The following is a 14,973-nucleotide window of genomic DNA, read 5'->3' as shown; positions in this document are numbered from 1 at the left end:
AGGCAGATAGGGAAACTGATGTATTGTTATAATTAGTAAAGTCACTGTGTATTAGTGAAGACAGAAATCATCACTGGGTGCTCCAGCATAATGCGGAAAGTCTAGGATGTGGATGGTGGATCCTTTTCTGCTGTTACTTGAGTACTCATTTATTTCTCAAAAAGATTGCATAGGTAGAGAGAAATGGGTTTGCACATTTTAACCAGACTAATAATAGGTAAATAGTGATCCAATTAAGATAAATCCTTCTTTTAAAGCGAAGGCCTGTCCTGAATTCAAATTTCCTTATGTTTTTTCCTTGTGCCCTTCTCCTTGCAAATTTTCTCCAAATCTCCAGGAAGATACTTCTTAATTTGTTAATCCTTCGTGATTTCACTCGTGTCCTCACTGCCTCTGAAAATTTATTGGAGAGTCCTCAAAGCTACAACAGTGCCTTTGTGAGGCTGCCCTCTTAGACTAATGATTCCTCCCTTTGAAACCTTGGCCACAAGGGACTAGCTGCTCTTCCTGGTCAAGGCAGGAAGAGTTTACTCTAGCAACAACAACAAAGAAGAGTAAAGAAAAAAAACCCCTTCTTGCTTTATTTCTAAACCATCACTCTCAACTTGTTTTTGGAACTCACACCCTGATAAATTGGCATACTTAATTACTACATTCCTTCACAGTGCAGCGTTTCCCCTTGCATTATGCTTTGTCCCAAACTGACTGCCTTCCTCTCTCTATGTGGTGTCTTCAGACATTTCCCTTTCTCTCCCAACTTGTTTATCTAATTTAAGTTGGAAATCTCTAGTTTTTTATATTCTTCATTCTCCCTCTAGGAAAGCTTCCCCACCCTTCCTCATCAGTTGTTTGATCATAATAATGGAACATTGGCTGAAGAAAATGAGTTGCATAAAAATCCACACTGAACTTTACAACCCCTGTAGAAGTGCCCATAAAAAAAGCTTTCCAAAACTGAAAGAACCCACATCCTGGAAAACTGTGCTTAACTTAGCCTTGGATATGAAGTCACACAGAAATACATATTCCATCTCACTGCCAAAATGCTTCCCATGGATCCTGCATAGTCAGCACAAAGAAGAAATTGTCTCAGATCCCTTCAAGTTTATCCTATGCACCCCAGGGATATGGTGGTGACCAAAAAGGAAAATGTCACCTACAGCAGACAGCAAAAATGTGATCTGACAGAACTAACTGAAGCAATACTGAGAACACTAACAGTTTAATCAGGGCAGAAAATCACTCACTGAAGCTCATTTTCTGGCAAGTTTCATGGGTTTTAAAGTGTCTTCTAAATTCTGAACTTAGGCTGACATGTCCCTTTGTGCTAGATGTAGTGGAGAGATAGCAGACTTTCAAGAACATTCTTTTCCAACTCTGCGTGTCCCATAGGAGGACATCCCAACACCAGTCAGCTCTGTCTGCTCAGTTATTCCCTTTTTAAGCATTGCACCAGTTTTATAATTGCTCTGCGCCAGCAGTGCTTGAAAACCAGCCTTCGTTGTCTTGCACAGCAAGCTTAAAATGTAGTCAAAACCTTTTCTACTGTAATGGGAAAAAGAAATGTTGCCCTGTAACATAAACAGTTCAGAAAGGTAGATCCAGAATAATTATGTCTTGATTATTGTATCACACCTATTGCCGTATGATCTAATGGGAAAATTTTCAAATCCTTCGTTTCTCTAGTACTGATTTATGTTTGTTTAAGTGGAGGGATCTGTGAATGTGTTCTATCTTAGATTATTGGTTTTGGATGCTAAAATTACTTCCCCTAAATGGCCCAGTAAGCAAGGAGGAGGAATAAATTTTGATTACACTCTGCCACCTGTACTCCTGACAGCTTAATTTGTTAATGTCAAGTCTGCAGGCACTAAATGAATGCTCATGAAAGTCTTGACTATCTGATGAAGTGCATTGGCTAGTATGATGCAATTAGCTGAGCTCATCGATTATGATAGACAGCTGGAGCTCTCTGAGTTTTTCTGAAAGAGCTTAATCAAAGGCATTGGAATAATAGAAGCTCTCTAAATGAGAATGGCAGTAAACTAAGACAGTTAATTAGATTTTTTTTTTATATTGTTTTGTTTATTATACTTCTCATTTGTCCTTGACATTTAAGTCTTGACCACAAGTGAACATAACTGTATTGCTGATTTCACTGCAATCAAAACCAGTTTTAATTTGCATAATAAGCTGAAAGTGTTTGTTTGAAACTAAGATCTATAGTAAAGCAAAAAAAAATTCTCACACAATTTTTCAGGAATTTATTGTTCTCTCTTAAGATCTAGGGTGATGAAAGTAGCTTTCACATACAGTAAAAACTTTTTCAGATATTTTGTTTACTTTTTTGTACATTTTTGTTATTTTCACCCTGGAAAACTGATGGATTCAATAGAATAACAACACCATTCTCTTTGACAAGGGGCACAATACCAGCTCACCCAACTAGCCTGCTATTACTGGGGCCGGCTGAGCAGCTGTCCCCTGTCCCAATGCCAGGAAATGCTGACAGCAACAGCTACACCATTTCAGCTGCTAACTGTTTCCATAGCAAGTTTTGATGGTTAATGAATTGCGTAAGTGCTACCCAGATCTGTCCAGATCTTAGCAAAAGAACAGTAGCTTTGGGATGTCAACTGCTTTGAGAGAGACCCAACACCACAGAAAGCTCCTTTCAAATGTGTGGGTCAAGCCCTATTTGCAGTGACTTTACCTGGTGTGATAACACAAATCAACCATGCTGCTTTTTCCGGTAAAGAATGAAAAAGAGTTTAGGAGATACCAGCATCTTTCATCTGGCACAGAGTGTTTTGCTATGACAGCAGCCAGCTACGATGAAGCCAACAGACAGAGCAGTGTGCATGCATGTTGAAAATTGGCTGATTTAGTTGCTTACCCACACGTACAAATGAATCCTGGTAGCTCCCTAATTGCCAAGCTATTAGCTATGCAGTCAGGCAGCTCCAAGATTAAGCAAGTCCCTTCAATTTTAGACACTTGCTTTCATAACTGTGAGGAAGTCCATGCTGCTTTGTCCACTTTTATTAAGCTATCAGAGATCTGAATGTGTACGCATGCAGACAGGGGTTGTGTAAATCTCAGAACAGATCAGTGCTGTGAGGCTACTGCCCTTAGGTACACGTGTGGATGACCAGAGGCAGCCGATTCTTCTCTGGTGTCTTAGGCAGACTTTATCTGCAACAAGAAAAGTAATTTGCCATTAACAAGAATCAGAAGCTTTAATTGGTGTCTTTTTCTAGATAGTAGAAAGTTATTAACTTTATTTGCAGATGATCACAAACATGATGTAGTGAGTTTTAAAGGAAAATTTGCTGCACATTGCTGAGGTTTGTGCTGATGGTACAAGCCATTGTTTTTGGGGAAAACTGTCCTTATGAGGTCTCCTCAATTTGTGTTGGAAGTTCAGGCCTTCTGGGAAAATCTCACTGCTAGATACCTGACATTTGGAGAAATAGTGGATTGTTTAGATATGTTTTCGAAAAGATTCCACTAAGCTTTGCACTGAGCTCAGATGATTCTCCTGGGCTGGGCTGAGAATACCTTTTTGAGAAGCTTCTCTTCACAATGAAGGTGAAGGATGTAACAAGACGTGGTTTCTGAGCTGAAGGTGTTTAACAACCCTAATAAATGGGTCAGCCTTGTTGGTCTGTCACTGCAGGCTACCAGTCCAGCTGGGATAGCAGCCTTTTAAACTATGAGTGTGGATGGATGCCACTTGTTCTCCGGCTTCAATGGTCCCCTTCTTCTTCCACAGAGCTCTTTGCCTTGTGCTGTGTGAATGGAGCAATACAGTCAAGCAAACATATAGCTAACACAACATAGATGCAGACAGGACCAGAAGACTCACCCATACAGAAACAAGTGACCTCATCAGTGATTTAATTCTATGTAGGAGGTATAGTCAGAATCTTCAGGTTCTATATTTATTTTAAAAGCAACACCAGTGGATATATCCCAGTTCTCCTGATTCAAAGTCTACTATAGCATTCCATCACACATTCTGTGCCTCCATAGCATCAACCATTATGCTGGAAATTGATGGGAAATCCAAATGAGTAGCCAGTATCATTCTAATAACTCCTGACAAAGCTGCAGAGTACAAAGCACTTTATATATTTTTTGCTTACCACTAATCTGATAGTAGAAAATACACCCTGTCAAACTTCCTGTTACGGAGACAACAGTAAACCCATTAGCACTTTGGCACAATTCCCATTGTGGTTTCCAAGAAAACCAACACTTTCTTTAGTGACTGTCACTAGTTTCTATTACTGGTAGCTGCCAAAAAGTTTTCTTCACTTCTCACTTAGGTTTTATTCTTACTTACAGCTACAAAAACTGTCTTTAAGTTCCTATTTTCTTTTCTTGGTTTTCCTTAGTTGGCAAGAACAGGTAGAGATTTAGATTGCTTTCATTTTCTGTAACAATCTTTCTTGATCTTTCCCTAGCTCCAGACCTTATTGGGTTTTGCAAATGCTTGAACCAGACAACACAATGGTTTCTTAAATTTTACTTATGTAATAGGGGTATTCATGGCTGCTGCAGTAGCTGCACTTATTGTATCCATAGCAGCCAACATCACACTTGACTGCTTTGGAAATGGACTCTGTCTTTTCATGCAAATCCAGTGATTTGCATGAGAGGATGGGTTGTTCATACAGACCATCAAATTAAACAACCTTTTTTGGTTGCATTTGCAAAAAGACAAAAGTGATTGCTGTGGGCCTCATACTGTGAGTTCTCAGTGCTTGCTGGTCTAGAGCCGGTTTTTCTGTGGATCAAATCAAGGTATCTAAAAGTCTTTTAGTTGCCATTTTCCAGGTCTGACACACTAGAGTCTGTTGCCTCTCTCAGAGCAGATGGTTTTAACATTGTTCATCATACAAGATATCCTTTCTTTTTTGATTCTTTTGCCTTCTTATGTCAGTGGTACCTGCCCTCTCACCTTCTCACATATCACCATGTGCCTGCTTTGATCTAAGAATATTATTCTGTGCTAAGATACTCCCTTAGTTCTCTTTCTTTGATGCAGCACCAGAAAGTTTTAATATTTTAAGCTCAGGAAGTTTGGACTGTCATCATCTGGTATGAGATGTCCAGTTTTTAGGTTACATTTTTAAACTAGATGCTTTAGGCCAGATTTCACATTTTTTTGACTTGTGGGTTAGCACTGAAAATTCAACTCTGGAACCTCTTGCTTGTTGCCCACCTGTTGTTGGCTAATGGTCAATTTAGACTACCCTGGGTTTGGTTGTGGTAGCCTGAAGTTATTGCTCTAGACCGCAGAAAAAAATTGCAAGCAAACTCCAAAAACCGGGCTTTTAAACTTTCATTGCAAATTTGCCATGCAGTTTTAAGGGTGCCATCAGGGACAGAAAATTGTGTCATGAAAGAAAAGAGGAATCTTTCCATAGGCTTCCTTAGAATCTCTTAGAGAATGACTTATAGAACTGTTCCTCTTTTATACAATTATAGGGGATAAAAAAAAAAGTCCCAAAACCTGTTAAAAACAAAAGGAAGTTTCTCTGGCAGGTCTTTTGATGAGTAATTTCTGGACAAACTTACTACATAATTATGTAGGTCTGTTGACAATTTCATGGTGTTTTAGTCCAATAATGCTGTTCAAAACAGTGAATGTGATAAGCAGGATACACTGAGTGCAATCATCAAATGTGAATTTAGTCAGATTCTTACTGTGCTGCCCTCACTCTTCTGCCTAACTGCCTTTAAGCCTTATTTTCAAAATTCCTGAGAATTTATGCTGATCTGAGTCCATATGTTAGCCCTGGCCTTTTTCTGATCCTGTGGTGAGCCGATTCAGGGAGCTGAAGAGGAAGAGAAGTGACCTTGCAAAGCAAAGCAAAGCAAATTGTTTTCAGTCAGTGTGGCTCCCTGAACTTGGTTGCTAAGAGATCAGCAAGTGCCAGCGTTAGTGCAAGCTTAATGAATGCTGTAAGAAAAAAACCCTGTATTTTAGAAGCATGGTATCCTAAGTCTTACCTGATCCCTGGCTTCTGAATGATAACATAAATTGGGATTCACCAACTTCTTTACTAGAAAAACTTGCTTTTCTTTTTCCCAAATGCGGAGTTTGTTGTGACTCATTAAGACACGCTTTGATGAAATAAAAAGCAAAGCAAATAACTGAACTGACTTATTGGACACCCACACGTCAGCAAGAAAATACAAGTAGAATGTTTCAAAATATAACAAGACTGCAATCTTTAAACTAGGTCATGTGCATCAGTTCATGGTTCTACCAAATGAGCAGGTAAGGTGGTGTCTTGACCCCACTGGAATCCATAGGAGTGTTCTGATTTACTCGAAGTAGGATTTGACTGCAAAACTTTTTTTCTTACAAGAGAAAGGAGGAGACTAGAATTTACTGTCTCTGCATTTACAGTGGCCACACTTGAATATGTAAATATGTTTTTTGTATAAAAGGTGGCTCACAAATGCAGAAAAAAAATGGATTTAAAACAGAAAAGAGGGGATAAACCTCTAGAATCAAATCAGAAGTTATTGAATGTATATATATTGATCATTGTAATGTATAGTCCAAGAAAACAATTGATATTTAGGAGGAAAGGAATGCTTAGGGAAATGTTTATTTAATCTTAATAGATCTTAATAAATTTGGTTTAATAAAACTTAATTTTTCAGCACAGTGCCCTCGTATCATAGGCCGTAGTGGGATATATACAGTTGTGACACCTTGAAACATCTAATATTACTCTTTACCTGCTAAAACAATTGTCTCTTTCAGTGAAAAACTTTACCAGATGATTTGTTAGGATACAATACAATACAGGTGTTAAGGCCCAGAACTTGCATTACTATTTTCTTACATTTATTCGAAAAAATTACTGAAAGATTCAAAAATGCATAAGGAGATTGTGAGATAACAGATATTGTCTGTTGTCTGACACAGATAGCTCAGATATCGTGGCTTATCCCTTTCTCTGATGAAACATTGTCAAAGTCAGGCTATTACTCTGACATAGCATTGATTGTTTGGGCAGAGGGAAACCAACCTTTTCAACACAGCTATGTCAATTTTTATATGAGTAATATTTATCAGCACTTAATCTGGGAAAAGCTCTCAAATTCAAAGCAGTAACCTGAAATAAAAAAGGAAGAATCAGAGCAGTTTGGGCATCCAGACTGAAAGCCAGAGCACAACTGAGCCTCAGCAAACATGTGATCAATTCTACTAAAAAGAAAAATAACAAAAAGAAAAGAGAAAGACTGTTTTAAACCTGGCAGTACTTAGCAGAGTTTATTGTTCATCCTGGTGTTCACCCCGTATTAATCCATTTCAGAGACTGCACCAGTACACAATAGTGTTGTTTTAAAAAGCCTAGTGTTTGACAGCTGTTTTTCTTGTACAGGATCATGGAGAATTGGAATTACATCTTTTGTCCCCACTGCCTGAATGCATTCACTTCCTTTCAGCAGTATTGCAACTTAATTCTTCCAGAAAAGGGAGGAGTGGAAATGAGGAGGAGGACGAAGAAGAAGAGGAAAATGTCAACACTTAAAAATGCTATGGGTTTAACTTGAACTAGAAAGAGACTTTGCATGTCTGGAAGCACAGTAGCTCTTTCATGGCCCAAATTATCCTCGTATGATGACCTTCTGAAACAGTTTTTTAAGAGGGATCACATCATGATTTGGAATTTGGATGTGTTTTCAAGTGCAGTGACAGCTTCATTGATAGGATTTTTTCTGCTACTTCTTTCTGGTTCCCGATGAATTCAGATAAACTGGATATGAGAAAAAACCTGTAATTTTCCACCTTTTAGTGAAGGTTCCCTCCTCAATGGCTATTATTAAATGTTTGTGGGATACTGGCATAGAGGACATGGGCTTCACTGCTGTCAGTGAAGCTGCAGCGCTTTACAGCAGTAATGAGCAACAGTAACAGACTGGAAACATCTTTCCTACATCTTTCAGGCAAAAGTGATTCCATCACACTCCCTAGACCGTGGGAAAGACAGAGATTTACAGACACTGTCAGCATGCTAAAATAATCTGGAATTGATTGCATTGTAGGAAGTGTAAATATTTTTGACCTCAAAGATGATGCAATTCCAGATTGGTTTTTAGTTACTGAGTGTAGTTTGGCTCTTTCTTGTCTTTCTTTGTCAAATGTCTTTTAATATTCCTTATAAGATCCCCCTTTCAAATGGTCTAAAGTAAGAAGAGCAAAATGAGGACTGCGTAGACAACTGTTTCCTTAATTTTTACTTTGCATTGTGAGGGAAAGGACAGAAAACATAAATTTATAGTATTTTTTCTGTTTGTTTATATGTACTACTAAAGGACATGAAAGGGTTTTTTTGCTGAATAAGAAGCGAATTTTGGAATCTTTGGACTCAAATATACTGACTGTAGACATCTTTTGACTAAATGTTTGCTAAAATATTGTGTTTCATACCTGAGGTAAACAGGCAGGGAAGGAAAGAAGCTCACACACATACAAAGATAGCATATACTCACTAGTTTATTTCCTTGTGTAATGCAGATCTTATTGCTTTGTCTAACTCTGGCTGTATAAAGTGCTAGCAGAATCAGGAGTTTGGTATATATCTTGTGTTTACTCTTAAAATTAAAACCACATCCATTTTAGACTTTACCCAGAATGGCCACAAGGCTACTAATTACCTTTAACAGGCAAGTTTCCCTGATTTTGTGCTCTGAGTCTGCCTAAAACACATAAATGGGCTGTATAAAACAAGAGAAGACTCTTGGAGACAGAAGCAGCACAGCATCACCTTTGGAAAAAACTCTGCTGGCACAAATGAAGTCTGTATAAAGTCGTCTCCCTTCCGTATCTTTGGCTATAGTCTATTTTCTGCCTGGTCATGAAATATTTGGAGGGTGAATCACTCTCTTAACCAGCACACTGCTGCCTCTGTAACGCTTTCTCAGTTGGAGAAATGCATGGGAATGAACTCTGCACTCTCCCTTTTCCCCCCAAAGGTAGTTACAAAGGTATTCTCACACTAAGTGTATGTCTCTCTTCTAGGTTAGCAGGCTTTGAGTGGGCTCTTCCTTTCTCTTTCCTATGTTGGTAGCTAGCTCCTTGCTCAGTTGGTAGACATTCAGACCCCAGGGATTATGTGCACAAAGACTCCATTGGCTTCACACAAAAAGGAGACTGAAGCACTGAGATGCCTTTCTGCTCCCAGAGGAAGGGCTGCCTGCCACTACAGGGCATGGGGAAGAGCCATGAGGGGGGTGGGCAGAGGTCAGACCCAAACAGGCAAAGGGTACATTCCTTTTGTGGTTGTGACGTGCTCCTAGTCAAAGGGGAAATACTTTTCAATAAATTGAAAGCTACCATTTTGTGGTTTCTCTCATATATATATATAGTAATATTAAAGGACTGCACTATTCTCACAGGGATGCTTGCAGATAGCTGCTGTGAGGTCCCCAAGCTGTCTATGCTCATGTGATGTGTCTGTGCTGTGAAAACCACTCACTAGGGCAACAGCCATGGTGACTGACTGACGAAGGATGCTGGTGCTGGGTTCACACCACTGTGCAGTTACCTGGGTAGCTGCTGCCTCTGAAACACCATGTTATGTCCCTGTGACAAACATACCTTCTTAATGTGTGCAGGCAAGCTCCCTCCTTCCACAAGAGCAGACAACCTGAGAGGACTTCAGCCACAGCACCAATGGCTCAGTCCTGGCTATGTGGCAGCCAGCTGTTGGACACTCTGATCTTTGACACCAAAGCGTGTACGCACAGCTGTGGAACTGAATAGATTCAGTTCTTAAATGTCTCAGAAATTCTCTCTATTTAGCACTTGAAACTAAATTTAGTACATTATTTTTTTAATAATTAATTTATTACTTTAGAAACTCTCTGAAAAGTACAAACCGTGAACATACTACTGAGGAACAGCTCTTACTCTGTACATCCTGAAGCAGTGGGGTTGACTCTGAATTGGTAATGTTATTGTGATAACTGTTCAACATTTCTGGTTTACTGATCAGCTGGGAAATTCAAGACTTAGAGAGAAAAGCTTTAAGAGATACCATAGCTGACTTGTTTGTTCTTCATACTTTCCCCCTTCTTTATTTAATTTATTATGAAGTCCAGTAAGGGGCTTTGAGGGACTTAATATATTAACATTCTGTTGAGGAAAGTGTGTGTTTGATGGTTCAGACAATATCAAAGCTGTAGTGAAATGAATATTGTGAAGCATCTCGTGTGTCTTTCAACTCAAAATTTTGCAGTGATTGGTTAGTGTTGATAATTCAAGTTGCACAGAAGTCAAAAGCTATAAAATGAGATTGATTTTTGACAGGAAAAGAGAAATAGAGGGAGGGTCTGCATTAAGCTGTGAACATTACAAGGTGCAGCTTGTGTTCACCTTCACCAGGTTTGGAGGCAGATTTGAGAGAAGACTTTTAGTTTTATTATTTTTGGAGAAAAAAATCAAAGAATGTCAGTGAGGAAAAAAAAAAAAAAGAAAAGCATCATCTTCTTGACCTTTTTATCAGCATATGCAACCATTTCACCTGAGGAACAAAAGTCATGTAACAAGGAAGAAGAAAGTTGGTGGAAGTGAATCAAAAGGATTTGGGAAAAAAGTTGGTGATGTGGTTAGTGCAGGAACTTGCACTGGTTCAGTTCTTTGTCATTTCTGGTCTTGTGTGGCTTCAAATGAATTATTTCAGCTGTGTCTCCTGTACTTTTTAGTGCAATAATATTTCTTTGATTATTGCAAGTATAGGCAGATTAAATTATGTCTTAGGCTGGGAAACCTGTATGGCCCTTACCTTGGGCATAGTAGGGTCCTTCCCTTGCAAAACTGTTAACTCAGTATAATCTTTCTCAGTCTTATTTCCTTCTAGTGTTTAGCATGGTTAGTACATATTCTTAGTGCAAGTCCAGCAGCACTGCACATTGGATTTTCCTGGCTATTCCTAAGCCTGCACAGATGGGCATGTGACAACTTGGGCTGAACCCAAGAAAGACGTATCAGGGTAAGTTATAAGTCCTCTACAAATGGATGACTTTTTTCTGTTTTCCAGTGTACCACAATTAAACATACTCATCTTGCTAGTAGCATATTGATAATAACCTTGACTATTCTTGTTTTGTTTGATATTGTTCTCTGAAATCTGTGTTGCATTACAAATATGTGTGTGCATGCAAAGACACAGTCACACTTGCGCATATCTGCTACAAAATAGCCTATTGACATCCTCCCCATCTAAAAAGTGTTGGAGACATCAGTGTTAAAAAGTGCCAGCTTCTTCATATGGATTTGGTCAGATCCCACTCCCAAGACCTCTGGATTCTGGGAAGCAGGTCCTTTCTGCATGGATCTGCTGACCTCTTATCTCAGTGCTAGGAAATCTTTTCACCAAGTCTTCCCGTTGGCTTCCAACTGCCTCTGTAAAACAGTGTGACCTAGAGAATAAGGCATTTTTCCAAATTCTGTGATATCATTTATGGTGCAGGGAGAAGGGGAACACATCTTGCAGCTTGACCCTACTCCCCAAGTCTGTCATTCAAACTTCCATGAGCATCAAGCAATGCTGAGCTCCTCAGGGAGCTGCAAGGAGATGGGATTGGAGCTCACTGTCTGGAAAGCAGCTTTGCAGTGAAAGACCTTGGAGTTCTGGTGTTCAAGAAGTTGGCCATGAGTCAACCTTTGAGGCAATGAAAGCCATCTGAATTTTGGGCTACATTACCACAGACTCTAGATTGAGTGGAATAACTACTTCTTCACTATTTGACACCATGGGACTGTTTGTGGAATACTGTATTCAGTTTTGGACTCTCAGTACAAGAAAGATACCGTCAAACCAAAGCAAGTCTAGCCAATGAAGATGTTTAGGAAGAATATGTGGTATGAGAAGAGAGATCAAGGGAGCAGGTTTTGTTCTGCCAGGGAAAGCAAACTGCTGTCTTCAGCTGCAAAAATGAGGTTATGGAGATGACAGAGCCTGACATATCCTAGAAAGGTGCGCAGTGCTGAGACTAAGAGGCAGTGGACACTGGCTGCAACAAGGGAAATTCCATCATCCATAAGGAAAAAAATTTCAACATTAGGGTGTTCAACCTTTGGGAGATGGGGTCAGAACTGGTTGTGGAATCTCCACCCTTGGTGATATTGCTCTTCTCCAACATGTGTATGAAAGCATAGTAGGTGGGGGAATTGTGCCCAGAGTTTGGCTCTTCAGAGTTTATGAATGTAATATTTCAGAAGCATTGGGATATTCAGACTACATCCAAGTAACAAGATCAGCTGAGCAAGAATGACCATAGGACTCATAAGCAGAGCTGTAACATACTCCATTTTGGGAATCCACTCTGGTTTCTAATGTGAGCAGAAAATTAAATAGTTACCTGACAGTGTCTGGTCATAATGTAACAGCGCTGGGTTCCAGCAGCAACTTTTAGTGTTGTAGACAATAAAAGTGAGGCATTAGCATATTTATATTGGACCAGAAATCATTATAATAATTTAAGTATATTAATAATGAGAATGAATGATCATGCTCCAGAGGCTGGGTCCACGCCCTGTTTACTTTAATGGTTCAGATGAATCCTTGGGGATTAGTGTGCCCTGACAGACTTGTCTTTGTATCAGCTCTGTACGCACTAATCCCACGCTGCCAGCTCCAGGAAGGAGTGCTTGTCAAATCTGCTTGCGTTCAGGCTCAACATGGCACAATCCAATGCAAATGTTGTGCCTGCAGGACATTTGAAATGAAGCCACTGGCTGGATGTGCCCAGTCTCCCTGGTTAGAGAATTTATCTTTACAGCAGGTCCAAGCTTAAATCTTTCCTGTGCTGGAGAATGCCTTAACTGTCAGATGGTGCAGAGATTTTAGTACCTCATAGGCCAGCTGTTCTCCTCACCCCAAATCACGTATGTCCTGGTCTATTTCTAGTAGAAAAAAGCCACAACAACCTACAACAAAAAGCAGTCCTGGGCTTTGTCCTGTCTGTGAAGCAAAGCAATACAATAAAGAGTTTGTATTCATGGGCTTATATTTTCCCTTTAAATAAGGAGATTGCCTAAAAACCAGTTGAAATAAGTCCTTATCTTGTGCTATCTTCCAAACCATGGCAAAGGGAGCCAAAATTGGGCCATGAACAATTATCATAATTTAAGAAACTGAATGGCCATGCTTCAGAGGCTGGGTCCATGCCCTGTGTGCTTAACTGGTACAGATGAGTCCTTGGGGTTTAGTGTCCCCAGCTGAGGAGACCTGGTTTCTTCCCTTTGTCTGAAAGCTGCTAACATGAAACAGTTGCTGGCTGTAACATAAGAAGGTGAGAATTACTGGTGGAGAGAGGCATGTCTTAAATGGTCCTTTCAGGTGGAAATTGTATGAAAGATACTAGGCTAGGTTATGGTTTCTTTCACAACCTGACCCAAAAGGAATGTGCATCAGAACTCCAGGTAAGAAGAGGTTTCTGCAGGTGTAAACCTCCATGGAGCTGCCATATCCTGCTGGACCCCAGGAGAGAAGGGGAAATCTGACAGATGGGAAGCTGGCAGATGGGAGATGCTTCTCTCATCTTGCAGGACTTCCCATGGTTTCTGAATGTTTGTCATTCAAAGGAAAAATGAAACAGGCACAGTTTGGAGGTTTTCAAAAGTTAAAAGAAAACAACTTTTCCCAAACCCCTTTCCACAAAACTTCTCTGCCTTACTCAGGTCAACTCAAGCAAGCAACAACTAGCTGGTCAGGGCACTAATCTGGAACACCTAAATGCCAGGGGTAGGCCCTTGTTCTAGTTTTCCCTTTGTGATAGGGAACTGCGAGTTGCTGTGGGTTCTCCTAGTTGGAGCCAGCAAGCTGTAAAGTCTGTTTGCCTCCTCAGCCCCATGCTTATTTAATGATTTCTAAAATATGGATCTACTCTGTGGAGAGAGAGGTTCACAAACAGTAGTCATATCCAAGGTCTTATCCAGACTATGAGATCCCTCCTTATTGTCCTTTGCTTACTCCCAGAAGAGTGTTATTCTGGGATGGAGACTTCTCAGACCTGAAATTCCATTCTTATAGGTTTTATAAACCTTTTCTGACTAATTTTTATAGACCTTATAAGGTCTTATATACCTTTTCTGACTAACTCTTCTTCAAAGCCAGCAAATCCTTCCATCAGCTTGTTTCTGGCAGTGACTTTTCTCGGCAATGAAAGAAACAGCATTGACTCATCAGAAAATGCCTTTGGGTCAGACTTTTATTGCATTTTACTTATAGATCTGCAGGGAGTGGAGAGCTGTGTGTAGAAAATTATGCTGATGTTCTTGTTCTTCAAAGGCTCCAAGGATGTATGACAAAGAAATGCAAAGATACTTTTCCTAAGTATATATGCTTTAAAATGGACCAAGACATTTAGATTCAAAATCATCTCTTCCTAAACACAAGGTGACATACTGACATTCAAAGACAATGGCAACAGATCATTCTACCAGTATTTGGTGATGGATTCTTAGTTCCTTATGTGATTCATGCTGATAGCTACATGTCAAATCTTTGCTGCATACCAGTGAAGAAATTAAATACAAAAATAAAAAAGTCTAGTGATTTCTTACAGGAAAAATCTGAGATAAGGATGATCTACCTAAAGGAGGCTACATATACTAAATCCATTAATTTTATGTTATTAGAAGTATTGAATACATGTGTCAGGTTGCATGAAAAGTGGCTGAAATTTTCATGTATGCCTTTTTTCATTTTACTTTGCTGTTACATGATCAAAAGCTACTGCATTTTTATGGGATTTTGTAGGAAGACAAAGGCTAATGTTTTCAAGAGCATAAGTGTCACTGAGGAAACTGAGCTCTGAAAGTTAAAGTCTATTAATCACCTACATCAATTAGGCCAAGATCTTAACAACCAGAAATATTTGGTTGGTTCTTTGAATTCCAGTGACATCTTAAAATATATCATTCACCTTCTGCCA

The sequence above is a fragment of the Chiroxiphia lanceolata genome, chromosome 3 (assembly GCF_009829145.1).
Source record: "Chiroxiphia lanceolata isolate bChiLan1 chromosome 3, bChiLan1.pri, whole genome shotgun sequence".
Lineage (NCBI taxonomy): Eukaryota > Metazoa > Chordata > Aves > Passeriformes > Pipridae > Chiroxiphia > Chiroxiphia lanceolata.
The sequence above is the reverse complement of the archived record's forward strand: the minus strand, read 5'-3'. Positions refer to the sequence as shown.